Raw genomic sequence first — 12183 nt, forward strand, 5'->3', positions numbered from 1 at the left:
CTGCTACGACAACACAAGTTATACGCGAAGAAAAGCAAGTGTGCTTTCTTCACGCCTCAGATTGATTATCTCGGATTCATCGTGTCTAAGGAAGGAATTTCAGTTAATCTGGCTAAGGTTAAGGACATCGTTGAATGGCCTCAACCCAAAACCGTGAGTGAAACGAGAGGATTCTTGGGTATCACCGGATGGTATAGAACCTTCATCAAGGATTATGCTCTTATTGCAGCACCGTTGAAAAACCTTCTTAAAAAGGGAAACAGGATTGTATGGGAGCCACAACACCAAGATAGTTTTGATGAGTTAAAAGGATACATCACAATTGCTCCAAGCTTAAAGCTGCGAGATTTCTCTAAACCATTTGAAGTGGTCACTGATGCTAGTGGAATTGCCGTAGGAGGAGTTCTTGTTCAGGAAGGGAGGCCAATCGCTTTCACTTCCCGAAAGCTGAAAATTCATGAGAGGAATTATTTGACCCATGATTTAGAGCTTTTAGTTGTCATTCATGCACTAAAGTTATGGAGAATTCTTGGGCAAAAGTTTTAGCTTGTCACCAATTATAAGAGTTTAACGTGGATTTTTACGCAACCCACTTTGAATATGCAACAGCAAAGATGGGTAGAACTTCTTTAGGAATTCGACTTTGATATTGTTTATAGAACATGAAAGGAGAATGTGGTAGCAGATTCTTTAAGCAGGAAGTCGTTTAATGGAGCAATATCGGTACTTGACAACCCCATCATCAACAAAGTAAAGGAAGCATCCAAACCAGATCCAGAATACAAGAAGTTTTTAAAGATGGTTATGGAAGGAGGGAGCAATGATAAGGAGAAGAGGTTGATCAGGAATTATGCTTGTGATGATGAATGTCTATACTTTAGACATAGGTTGTGTGTACCAAAGGAACCTTCTTTGAAGAAAGCAATCCTATACGAAGCCCATGATACTCCAACTTCAGGACACCCAAGTTATGCAAAAACGCTAAATGTAGTTAGGAAAAGTTATCATTGGGTAGGATTGAAAGGCGATGTTTTACACTACGTGCGACAATGTCTCTCATGCCAAAGGAACAAAGCAGAACGAGTTTTATTCCTCGGAAAGCTTCAGCCTCTAGACATACCTGAAATGAAGTGGGAATTCATAAGCATGGACTTTGTCATAGGATTACCCAGTGTACAAGGAGGATTTAATTCAATCATGGTAGTGGTTGATATGCTGACTAAAGTAGCTCACCTTATTCCAGTTAAGGTGATGCACACCGCTTCTGATATTGCCCATCTTTTCGTAAAGGAAATTTTCAGATTACACGGGTTACCAAAGCGGATTATTAGCGATCGAGATGCTAAGTTCACATCGAAGTTCTAGACTTCCTTATTTCACGCTATCGGAACTCAGTTATGCTTTAGTATAGCTTACCATCCACAGACTGATGGAAAGACAGAGCGGGTCAATCAAGTGATTGAAGATACTCTGAGAGCCTACTGTAACAGAGAAGCTACCAAATGGATCCAATACCTTCCTTTAGTGGAATTTGCTTATAATTCGTCACTTCAGTGAAGCATAGGTATGACTCCATTTTGTGCATTCTATGGCTAGGAATGTCTTTCACCGCTAAATTTTTATGATCCCCCCTGAGAGTAGAAGCTTCAAAGAGAATGATTGAAGACATGTCTGAGCAAACGAGACCTATCTGCAAGGATATCCAAGCAGCCCGCGACAGGCAGAAGCAGTACGCTGATGCGAAGAGATCTGATAGACAATTTGCACAGGGCGAGAAAGTTTTCCTTCGAGTATGATCCAAAAGAAGTTCACTATCCCTAGGGAAGTATAAGAAGCTCAGTGCAAGGTATTGTAGACCCTACACTATTACCAAAAGGATAGGATCCCAAGCCTACAAACTGGACCTACCGGCACATCTCAAGGTACATAATGTTTTTCATGTAAGTCTGTTAAAACCTTACATACCAAACCCATATCATGTAATTGACGATGAGCAGATTGTCATGCCAAGTCAGAGTATTCTTGAGTTACAACCTGAAAGAATAGTGGAGACTCAGGAAAGGATTCTTAGGAACCGAATCCTAAGAGAGCATTTGGTACAATGGAAGGACTACTCAACCGAGGATGCAACATGGGAAGACGAAGTTTCACTTCTCAAGGATTACCCTCAGTTCTTTGCGAGATGAGGACATCTCAAGTCCTTATGTTGGGGAGAATGTAATATCCCAACTCGAGGTTGTGCTATTCCGAATCTTTTTCTTACGAGAACTTTAAAGAGAATTGAGTTTTTAAAAGTGTACAAATTCTGCTTTCTATTTGTACATTTTTTGAAGGAGTAATTACCGTATTCGCAAAGGAGTCTTGTGCTATATGTGCGTGTGTACTCATTGGTCGAAACGGATCGGAAAACGGACAAAGTATGTGCACATTAGACTCAATTCAATTAATGAGGAATTGCTGGGAATAATGCAAAATTGAATGGTGAAAAGGCTTAGGGAAAAAATCATGGTTTTGGGCACATGGCTTGGGCATGTGTGGTACATGAGGCAACCATTGCCAAGTGTCAGGAGCATGTGAGAAGGTGCCTCTTCTAGAGAGAGAATGGGCTTAGTTAACTGCTCCTAACACCCTCTCACTAAGGCCTTGCACTCCCCTATATAAAGACCCCATCCTTAGCCATTTTTAGAGAAAATTTTAGAGCAAAATTTGAGAGAAAATTTAGGGTTAAGCTTTAGAGAAATTAGGGTTAGGGTTTGTGAGATTAGGGTTTCACATTAGGGAAAACCCTAATTTCCTAATCACTCATTAGATTTAGAGAGAAGTTGACAACGAAGTAGCAAGGACCATAAGCGCTAAGGTAATCTTGTAATTTTCAAGTTGCATATCCTCTTAATTGCTGCAAATTAATGAATTTCAACACTAGATTAATTTCTTAGTCTCTTAATTAAGCTCAATTAGAGCTCAATTACTCTCCTTCTCTCTACATTAATCAAAATCCTTTTATGTATCTAGTCAATTTCTTTAATTAAAGCATGCATGAGCATTTATACACTCAATGTAATATATAAAAGCATTCTATGCGCGTGTGTGTGTCTAATTATGCTTAATTTACCAAATTGTAATTAGCGAGCACTAATTAGAATTAGTAAAATTATGCATAATTAGCAAGAATTGATATTTTTCTTGCAAAATTAGATAGCATATAAGTATGTTGCAATAAAGAAATGCTCAAAAATCTATTAATATCTAATTATTAAAAATTAATTACTTTTCCTAATTATGAAAAGAAATTAGGGAAAATTGGAGAATCTTAAAATTATAAAGTAATGTGAGTACCATGTGTGAAGATTAGTGTAAGGATCGAGGGAAAATTATGAAAATCTCATTTTGAATTAATTAAGGGTAGAAAATCACTTAATTAGAGTTAAAATTCGAGCTAATTTAATTAAATAAATTAATAAAATGATAGAAAATTAAGATTCTAGAAATTTTTACATAATTCTAAATTTTTAGAATTTAAAGAAATTTTCCTATTATTTTTGCTATATTTAGGAATTTTTAATCAAATGTTTAAGTCAAAAATGACTTTTTAATTAAACAGATGCAAAAATTAATAAAATCTACATTAAAATGCCTTGAAAATTAGGAAATTCTAGTTTTATTTCAAAAAATGAAAATTAGATTAAATTTCAAAAATAATAAGGTAATTGTAACGAAAATTCATATTCTCACTCTACGTTAACCTCAATCTATATGCGAAAATAGTGTTAGTTTTTTTTAATTTTCCTCGTGAGCTTATTATTGTGTGTGAGTGAAAAATGGCCCCAAAACGCGCTCGTGAGTCCATACACAATGAAGCCGGAACTAGCCGCGAACACAAAGCGTTGGGAGCAGCCACTACACACAATGTCGTCGTTACTACGAATGTACACGAGGTGGGTGGAAAAGCTTTCAATTAGGAAGTTCTTGAATTAAATTAATGTCATAATTTAAAGGCATTGCATATGCGACCTTAGTCTTAGCCTAGGGACTAATTGAGAGAAACCTTGGCCGTAAATGCGGACAATCGTCCCACGAAACTCGCGCATGTCTTTTAAAGTATTTTAAATTCAAAAGAATGTTTGATCTTCCCAAATGGAAGTGTTCGAATTTCCCAAATTTGTTTGGTAAAAGAAATAATTTTTTTAAATAAGGAAAGTTCTAATGGGTAAAATTGAATTCTCGCCAGCTGGGCAGAATGGACGGCTTTGGTCGTGTGAATAAGTCCTATGGGCGTATCCTCCACCCCATTGGGACATTTCCCCACTTTGGAAGGCTAGCGCATTGTAGCTTGAGATGGGATGAGCTGCTCATTTTTTTTGGGTAAGAGATGAGTGGTGCCAATAAGCCCACCAAGCGAGGAGCATCTCCGAGGGGCAAGGGGACTTAGCGGGGGCTATGAGTCAATTAAAAATCCCTTAGTCGCTTAGGATGAGATGTTAGCTACCCTCGTTGGTATCGCCGGATTTTAGATCTTCCGGTGTATTAGCATAGCACCTGAGGCCGAGTCAATTGGAAGCGTAGGAGCTCGGAAAGCCGCACAATGGAAAGGCACTGGAAGCTCGGATGGGTTGTGCAATGGAAAGGCACTGGAAGCCCGGGAAAGGGTTGTCTTGTGGATGAACTCAGACGCCTCAACAGGCCATGCTGGGACGCAGAAACGCTGATGGAGGCAGCGTCGTTAAATAAAAGTGAATGATTGTAATTGAACAATGAATTTAAATCAAAGTAGGGACTGTTTTCGATAAACAATGTCTTATCTTGTTTGAAACGTTTGAAAGGTTGTTTTAACGAACAAAGTATCGTAAATAAAGTAAAGGAACCTATTTGTATATTTAAAACAGTGTGGTAGTAATTAGAAAACACTGGACCCTTCAAGGAGTGTGGGGAATTGGTAGTCTCGACGACTCCGATTCATGGCCGGGTGGATCCGATAAGTCAGACAGCTTTCCAACAATTCTAGATCCGTAGGAGACAGTAAGGATGAGAACCCAAATAAAACTTGTTTTAGGGGAAAGGTTAACAGCCGTGCCTCACACTTGATGGGGAAAAAGGCGTTAACTCTATGAACCGTGCAAGGTTTATTTACTGTAATCTTGAGGTCGCAAATCTCGATTAACAGTTAGAGGCTTTAAGAGACCGCGTTTCCCCTGCGAGGTAGATAATAGACTACGATGAAGTAGTACGCTGATGCGAAGAGATCGGATAGACAATTTGCAGAGGGCGAGAAAGTTTTCCTTCGAGTATGATCCAAAAGAAGTTCACTATCCCTAGGGAAGTATAAGAAGCTCAGTGCAAGGTATTGTAGACCCTACACTATTACCAAAAGGATAGGATCCCAAGCCTACAAACTAGACCTACCGGCACATCTCAAGGTACATAATGTTTTTCATGTAAGTTTGTTAAAACCTTACATACCGAACCCATATCATGTAATTGACAATGAGCAGATTGTCATGCCAAGTCAGAGTATTCTTGAGTTACAACCTGAAAGAATAGTGGAGACTCGGGAAAGGATTCTTAGGAACCGAATCCTAAGAGAGCATTTGGTACAATGGAAGGACTACTCAATCGAGGATGCGACAAGGGAAGACAAAGTTTCATTTCTCAAGGATTACCCTCAGTTCTTTGCGAGATGAGGACATCTCAAGTCCTTATGTTGGGGAGAATGTAATATCCCAACCCGAGGTTGTGCTATTCCGAATCTTTTTCTTACAAGAACTTTAAAGAGAATTGAGTTTTTAAAAGTGTACAAATTCAGCTTTCTTTTTGTACATTTTTTGAAGAGTAATTACCGTATTCGCAAAGGAGTCTTGTGCTATATGTGTGTACATACCCATTGGTCAAAACAGATGGGAAAACGGACAAAGTATGTGCACATTAGACTCAATTCAATTAATGAGGAATTGTTGGGAATAATGCAAAATTGAATGGTGAAAAGGCTTAGGGCAAAAACCATGGTTTTGGGCACATGGCTTGGGCATGTGTGGTGCATGAGGCAACCATTGCCAAGTGTCAGGAGCATGTGAGAAGGCTCCTCTTCTAAAGAGAGAATGGGCTCAGTTAACTGCTCCTAACACCCTCTCACTAAGGCCCTGCACTCCCGTATATAAAGACCCCATCCTTAGCCATTTTTAGAGAAAATTTTAGAGCAAAATTTGAGAGAAAATTTAGGGTTAAGCTTTAGAGAAATTAGGGTTAGGGTTTGTGAGATTAGGGTTTCACATTAGGGAAAACCCTAATTTTCTAATCGCTCATTAGATTTAGAGAGAAGTTGACAGCGAAGGAGCAAGGACCATAAGCGCTAAGGTAATGTTGTAATTTTCAAGTTGCATATCCTCTTAATTGCTGCAAATTAATGAATTTCAGCACTAGATTAATTTCTTAGTACCTTAATTAAGCTCAATTAGAGCTCAATTACTCTCCTTCTCTCTACATTAATCAAAATCCTCTTACGTATCTAGTCAATTTCTTTAATTAAAGCATGCATGAGCATTTATACACTCAATGTAATATATAAAAGCATTCTATGCGTGTGTGTGTGTCTAATTATGCTTAATTTTCCAAATTTTAATTAGCGAGTGCTAATCACGATTAGCAAAATTATGCACAATTAGCAAGAATTGATATTTTTCTTGCGAAATTAGATAGCATATAAGTATGATGCAATAAAGAAATGCTCAAAAATCTATTAATATCTAATTATTAAAAATTAATTACTTTTCCTAATTATGGAAAGAAACTAGGAGAAATTAGAGAATCTTAAAATTAAAAAGTGATGTGAGTACCATGTGTGAAGATTAGTGTAAGGATCGAGGGATAATAATGAAAATCTAATTTTGAATTAATTAAGGGTAGAAAATCACTTAAAGCTAATTTAACTAAATAAAATTAAGATTCTAGAAATTTTTTCAGAATTCAAAATTTTTAGAATTTAAAGAATTTTCCTATAATTTTTGCTAATTTTAGGAATTTTTAATCAAAATTTTGAGTTAAAAATGACTTTTTAATTAAAAATATGCAAAAATTAATAAAATCTGCATTAAAATACCTAGAAAATTAGGAAATTCTAGTTTTATTTTAAAAATTGTAAATTAGATTAAATTTAAAAAATAATAGGGTAATTGTAACGGAAATTCATATTCGCACTGTACACTAACCTCAATCTATATGTGAAAATTGTGTCAGTTTTTTTAAATTTTCATCGTGAGTTTATTATTGTGTGTGAGTGAAAAATGGCCCCAAAATGCACTCGCGAGTCTCTACACAACGAAGCCGGGACTAGTCACGAACACGAAGCGTTGGGAGCAGCCACTACACACAATATCGCCGCTACTACGAATGTACACGAGGTGAGTGGAAAAGCTTTCAATTACGAAGTTCTTGAATTAAATTAATGTCATAATTTAAAGGCATTGCATACGCGACCTTAGTCTTAGCCTAGGGACTAATTGAGAGAAACCTTGACCGTAAATGCGAACAATCGTTCTACGAAACTCGCACATGTGTTTTAAAGTATTTTAAATTCAAAAGAATGTTTGATCTTCCCAAATGGAAGTGTTTGAATTTCCCAAATTTTTTTGGAAAAAAGTAATTTTTAAATAAGGAAAGTTCTAATGGGTACAATTGAATTCTCGCCACAGCTGGGCAGAATTGACGGCTTCAGCCGTGTGAATAAGTTCTATGGGCGTAACCTCCACCCCATTGGGACGTTTCCCCACTTTGGAAGGCTAGCGCATCGTAGCTTGAGATGGGATAAGCTACTCATTTTTCTTGGGCAAGAGACGAGTGGTGCCTATAAGCCCGCCAAGCGAGGAGCATCTCTGAGGGGCAAGGGGACTTAGCGGGGGCTATGAGTCAATTAAAAACCCTTAGTCGCTTAGGACGAGATGTTAGCTACCCTCGTTGGTACCGCCGGATTCTAGATCTTCCGGTGTATTAGCATAGCGCCTAAGGCCGAGTCGATTGGAAGCGCAGGAGCTTGGAAAGCCGCGCAATGGAAAGGCATTGGAAGCTCGGATGGGTTGTGCAATGGAAAGGCATTGGAAGCCCGGATGGGTTGTGCAATGGAAAGGCACTGGAAGCGCGGGAAAGGGTTGTGCTGTGAATGAACTCGGAAGCCTCGACAAGCCATGTTGGGACGCAGAAAGGCTGAAAGGCCAATGGAGGCAGCGTCGTTAAATAAAAATGAATGATTGTAATTGAATAATGAATTTAAATCAAAGTAGGGACTGTTTTCGGTAAACAATGTCTTATCTTGTTTGAAACATTTGAAAGGCTGTTTTAACGCACAAAGTATCATAAATAAAGTAAAGGAACTTGTTTGTATATTTAAAATAGTGTGGTAGTAATTAGGAAACACTAGACCCTTCAAGGAAAGTGGGGAATTGGTAGTCGTGATGACTCCGATTCATGGCCGGGTGGATCCGATAAGTTGGATAGCTTTCCAACAATTCTAGATCCGTAGGAGACCGTAAGGATGAGAACCCAAATAAAACTTGTTTTAGGGGAAAGGTTAACGGCCATGCCTCACACTTGATGGGGAAAAAGGTGTTAACTCTATGAACCAAGTGCAAGGTTTATTTACTGTAATCTTAAGGTCGCAGACCTTGATTAATAGTTAGAGGCTTTAAGAGACCACGTTTCCCCTTTGAGGTAGATAATAGACTACGTTGGTTGCTCATAATCCCTTCGGTATTCCAGTCGGGACGAGGGAGGTCGTCAGCCTCATACGCACTAAAAGTCTATTAGGCTTAGTCTTCCCCGAGTTGGGGTCGGCACCTCACACAAGTTCAAGAGAAGTCGAGTACCATTGCACAATTGAAGAATACCATTCAATGAATGAAAGAGACTCCACTAGGAGCAAGGGAGCGTAAACAGACCTTTAGTTCTATAGAGACACTTGCGCTCGGTGGTGGTGCTTGCAAGAGGAGAGTGTTAGCAACTAAGTGAGCATACTCTTCCCATCAAGTTTCAATTAAAACATACATTTTCATGTTAACACTAACAAGTTGCTGATGTAATCTCGGAAATTTTATTCAAGAGGTGTGTGCTAGTGAGACCCGCACTGATCCTGCATATCTTATGTTGAGATTTCTCAAGCCAATAGACATCATCTCCTTCCTCCAAAAAACAGAGTCAAAGCACATGAGGGATGCAATCACTAAGGAGGTAATGCAAAAATTTTCTAACAAAGTGTTCGAGCTTGATGTCCTGATTGCATGTGATGATGCGGGCATTAGCACAAAGGGATACCAAGCGGTCCATCAACTCTTGAAAGATGCATTACGCAAGCATGGCATCACTCAATACTTCTTTCTTGTACCACATAGGATTCATTTTGCCCGAAAGGTAAGCAGTTAAGATGTTTTTTCTCGCCTAGGGGAGTATCTGCATGTTGAAGGCACAATGTGCATCCCTGGCATTTTTAAAAAGCGCTCGGGGTCGAGGAATGGATCAAGTGCATCTGTAGAGGCAGATGGATATCAATATACAAAGTTCAACAATATTTTTGTTGACCTGAGAAAACTTCAACAAGCAATGATCTCTAAGTAGGTGAGGGCACACATTTTTACAATGTATGATCTTTGTGTTCTTATAATGTATGACCTCTATGTTTTGTAGTGCTAGGAGAGAAGTTGGCTTTTGTGTTGAAGCTGGATGAGTGTGTCTCAAATAGTTAAGGGTCAAAGGCCTGAGAGGATTAGCGTAACACTCATGAATGATGCCTTATTTTGTGCAAAGTGAGAAGATTCGATGCTCCACATAGACCCTCTTTTAGTGTCTGATCGGAGAAGGAGATATGGTGGCTAGGTGCATTCAAAGTTCCCAAAGAGATGCACGAGGTCCTCCATTGGATGTTTGATACAATTCCATATATACCAGAGACAATTTGTGCTCAAATGATGTCAAGCGAGAAGTTGGATGTTCAAGGATTTGGAACATTTGAAGTGGAGTGGCATTTGGGTGGAGATTTGAAGACAATTAAGTGCTTGCTTGGATGCAAGCAAGGTGCAAAATCTTTTTTGCCTTGCCCATTCTATACTCGTGGATACAAGAAACCAACGAAGGGTCAAAATGTCACTTCACAAGGGAAGAGACTAGAACAAAGCACCACCGCACAGTCGGAAGCTCAAGATGGTGGTGGGGGTGAGGATGCAGAAAGACAATGGGACACGTCTGTGTTGAGTTGCCCCATGCTTGACGAGCTAGATAGGGCATGCTTGGATCATGATTGGAATCCTATCATTGACTTCCCACTCAGTAATGTTTATTTCTGCACATTACATGCATTCATGCATATATTTGATCGTTTGATGAAGCTTCATATTGATTATGCATTCACCATGAAGCCCAATGAAAGATCAACAGATGCACTGACCCAAGTAGAGGCCCTTCTAAATTCAATCGGGTGTCATGGTGGAAATGTTTCCATTGTGACTAACAAAAACTCTAGCGTCACTCATGAGATTGCTCAACAAGTATCCATGAGTGGTGCAAAAGGGAGAAGGTTTCTTCAAAGGCCACCCTCAAAGATGACAAGAGCTCATCATGAGGACGGAGAAGATGATGAGGTGCAGTCGGAAGAGTAGATGTGGGAGCTATGGAAGGAATTATGCAAGTGCACCACCGACAACGATCCAAATCCAATGGTCGATAATCGAAGAAAGCAAGTGTGGGCATCTTTTGACAAAATGGTTAAGCTAATGTCTCGTTCAAGTACAACGGAACAACAGCGTACAGAGTTTCAAGATCGTCTAGTCAAGTTCACGACAATAGTCACTAATGCTTGGGGTGAAACAAGCATAACCCATTATATGGTATGCCATTCTAACACCACAAATATAGGACTAAAAATAGACACACACTAATAATAATTCTTTTGTTTGGTGGGATGGTGTAGTACATTTTATTTGCACATGGGACCTACTTCATGAATACATATGGGTCGCTTGACATTTGGAGTACACAAGGCATGGAAAAGTCGCACTACTGGGCGAGGGGGGTTTATTTGAAAAATACGCATCATGGAGGTGGTAGAGTACGGTCAAACTACTTACAAGAGATGTTTAATTAGTTCTTTCAAAGCACATTTGGACGTAAGTGAGACATGGAGCGTGTGCGAAACTCTGAAATTGCGAGACAAGCCGGACGATGAGCCCGCCCATCACCGTTTTGAGGCATGGAGAAGTACACGTGGCCCTGCAACCCATGCTACTTAGCATCAAACTAGGGTGCATGTAGGCCAAATATGGGCAAGGAACTCCTAAGGCCATATTGTATCTTTGAAGAAATTTTCAATTTATGTCATTTTTGAATTAAAATTGGTGTACCGCGTGAAACCCCCCGAGGAGGGTGGACATTAGTGGGTGGCTGAATGTGAACGACCACCTCCAATTTAAAACCTCATTCTCTCACAACTTCATAACATTCTACCCACGATACTTCTCCTCACATGGCACGCACTAAGCAAACTGCACGTGTAAATGTGCAAAACCGTAACACGCTCCAAGGTACTCAATGCCCATGGAGACTTGATGAGACCGATATGGTCTCCACATCAGTACCACACAAAGAACAGAGCGTAACGTGGGGCAGCCATACACTACAAACTCCAGGACGACGTGCGGCCTCATAGTTAGTAGGTAACACGCCCTCAACATCTACAGCGACAATGGGCCGGATTAAGATGATGGGAGGCTCGCGGTGCTTAATAGGAGGGTACATCGATGATGAGCCAGACACGGACCCAGAGGAGCCGTAACCCCATTTAGACGAGGAGCCTAGTGTAGGCGGCATGGCACCATGGGAGGACATGTAGATACCTCCCATCCGCGCATCGGGCCCTCGAGGCAAGGTACTACCTCCTCGAGCTCTACGAACCACAGAAATGCCCGTAGAGCCTGACGATGAACAAAACAATGAAGATGATGAGTAGCAGCCTAACACTGAAGGACAGGAGCTACAAGACGTACTTCAGTAGTAGCAGCAATAGTTAGAGGGGAGGCCAGATCCAACAAAACAGAAGCAGGCAAGAAAAATAAAGTTCTTCTAGAGAGCTCGTCGACCTACCCCGCAAAATGTCCAAGCACCTCGTAGGCCCCAACAAAGAAAGGCACGCCCCGACAGCAAAGTTTTTGCAGA

At 39.9% G+C, this 12183-nt stretch overlaps 1 pseudogene; it reads left to right on the forward strand.

Annotated features, from left to right (window-relative positions):
* Positions 1 to 9123: 9123 nt before the first annotated feature.
* Positions 9124 to 10631, forward strand: LOC148023341 (uncharacterized; annotated as a pseudogene).
* The last annotated feature ends 1552 nt before the right edge of the window (positions 10632 to 12183 follow it).

Source organism: Lygodium microphyllum, chromosome 16, assembly GCF_053477565.2.
Source record: "Lygodium microphyllum isolate KBCC chromosome 16, Lygodium_microphyllum_v1.1.10, whole genome shotgun sequence".
Taxonomy (NCBI): Eukaryota; Viridiplantae; Streptophyta; class Polypodiopsida; order Schizaeales; family Lygodiaceae; genus Lygodium; species Lygodium microphyllum.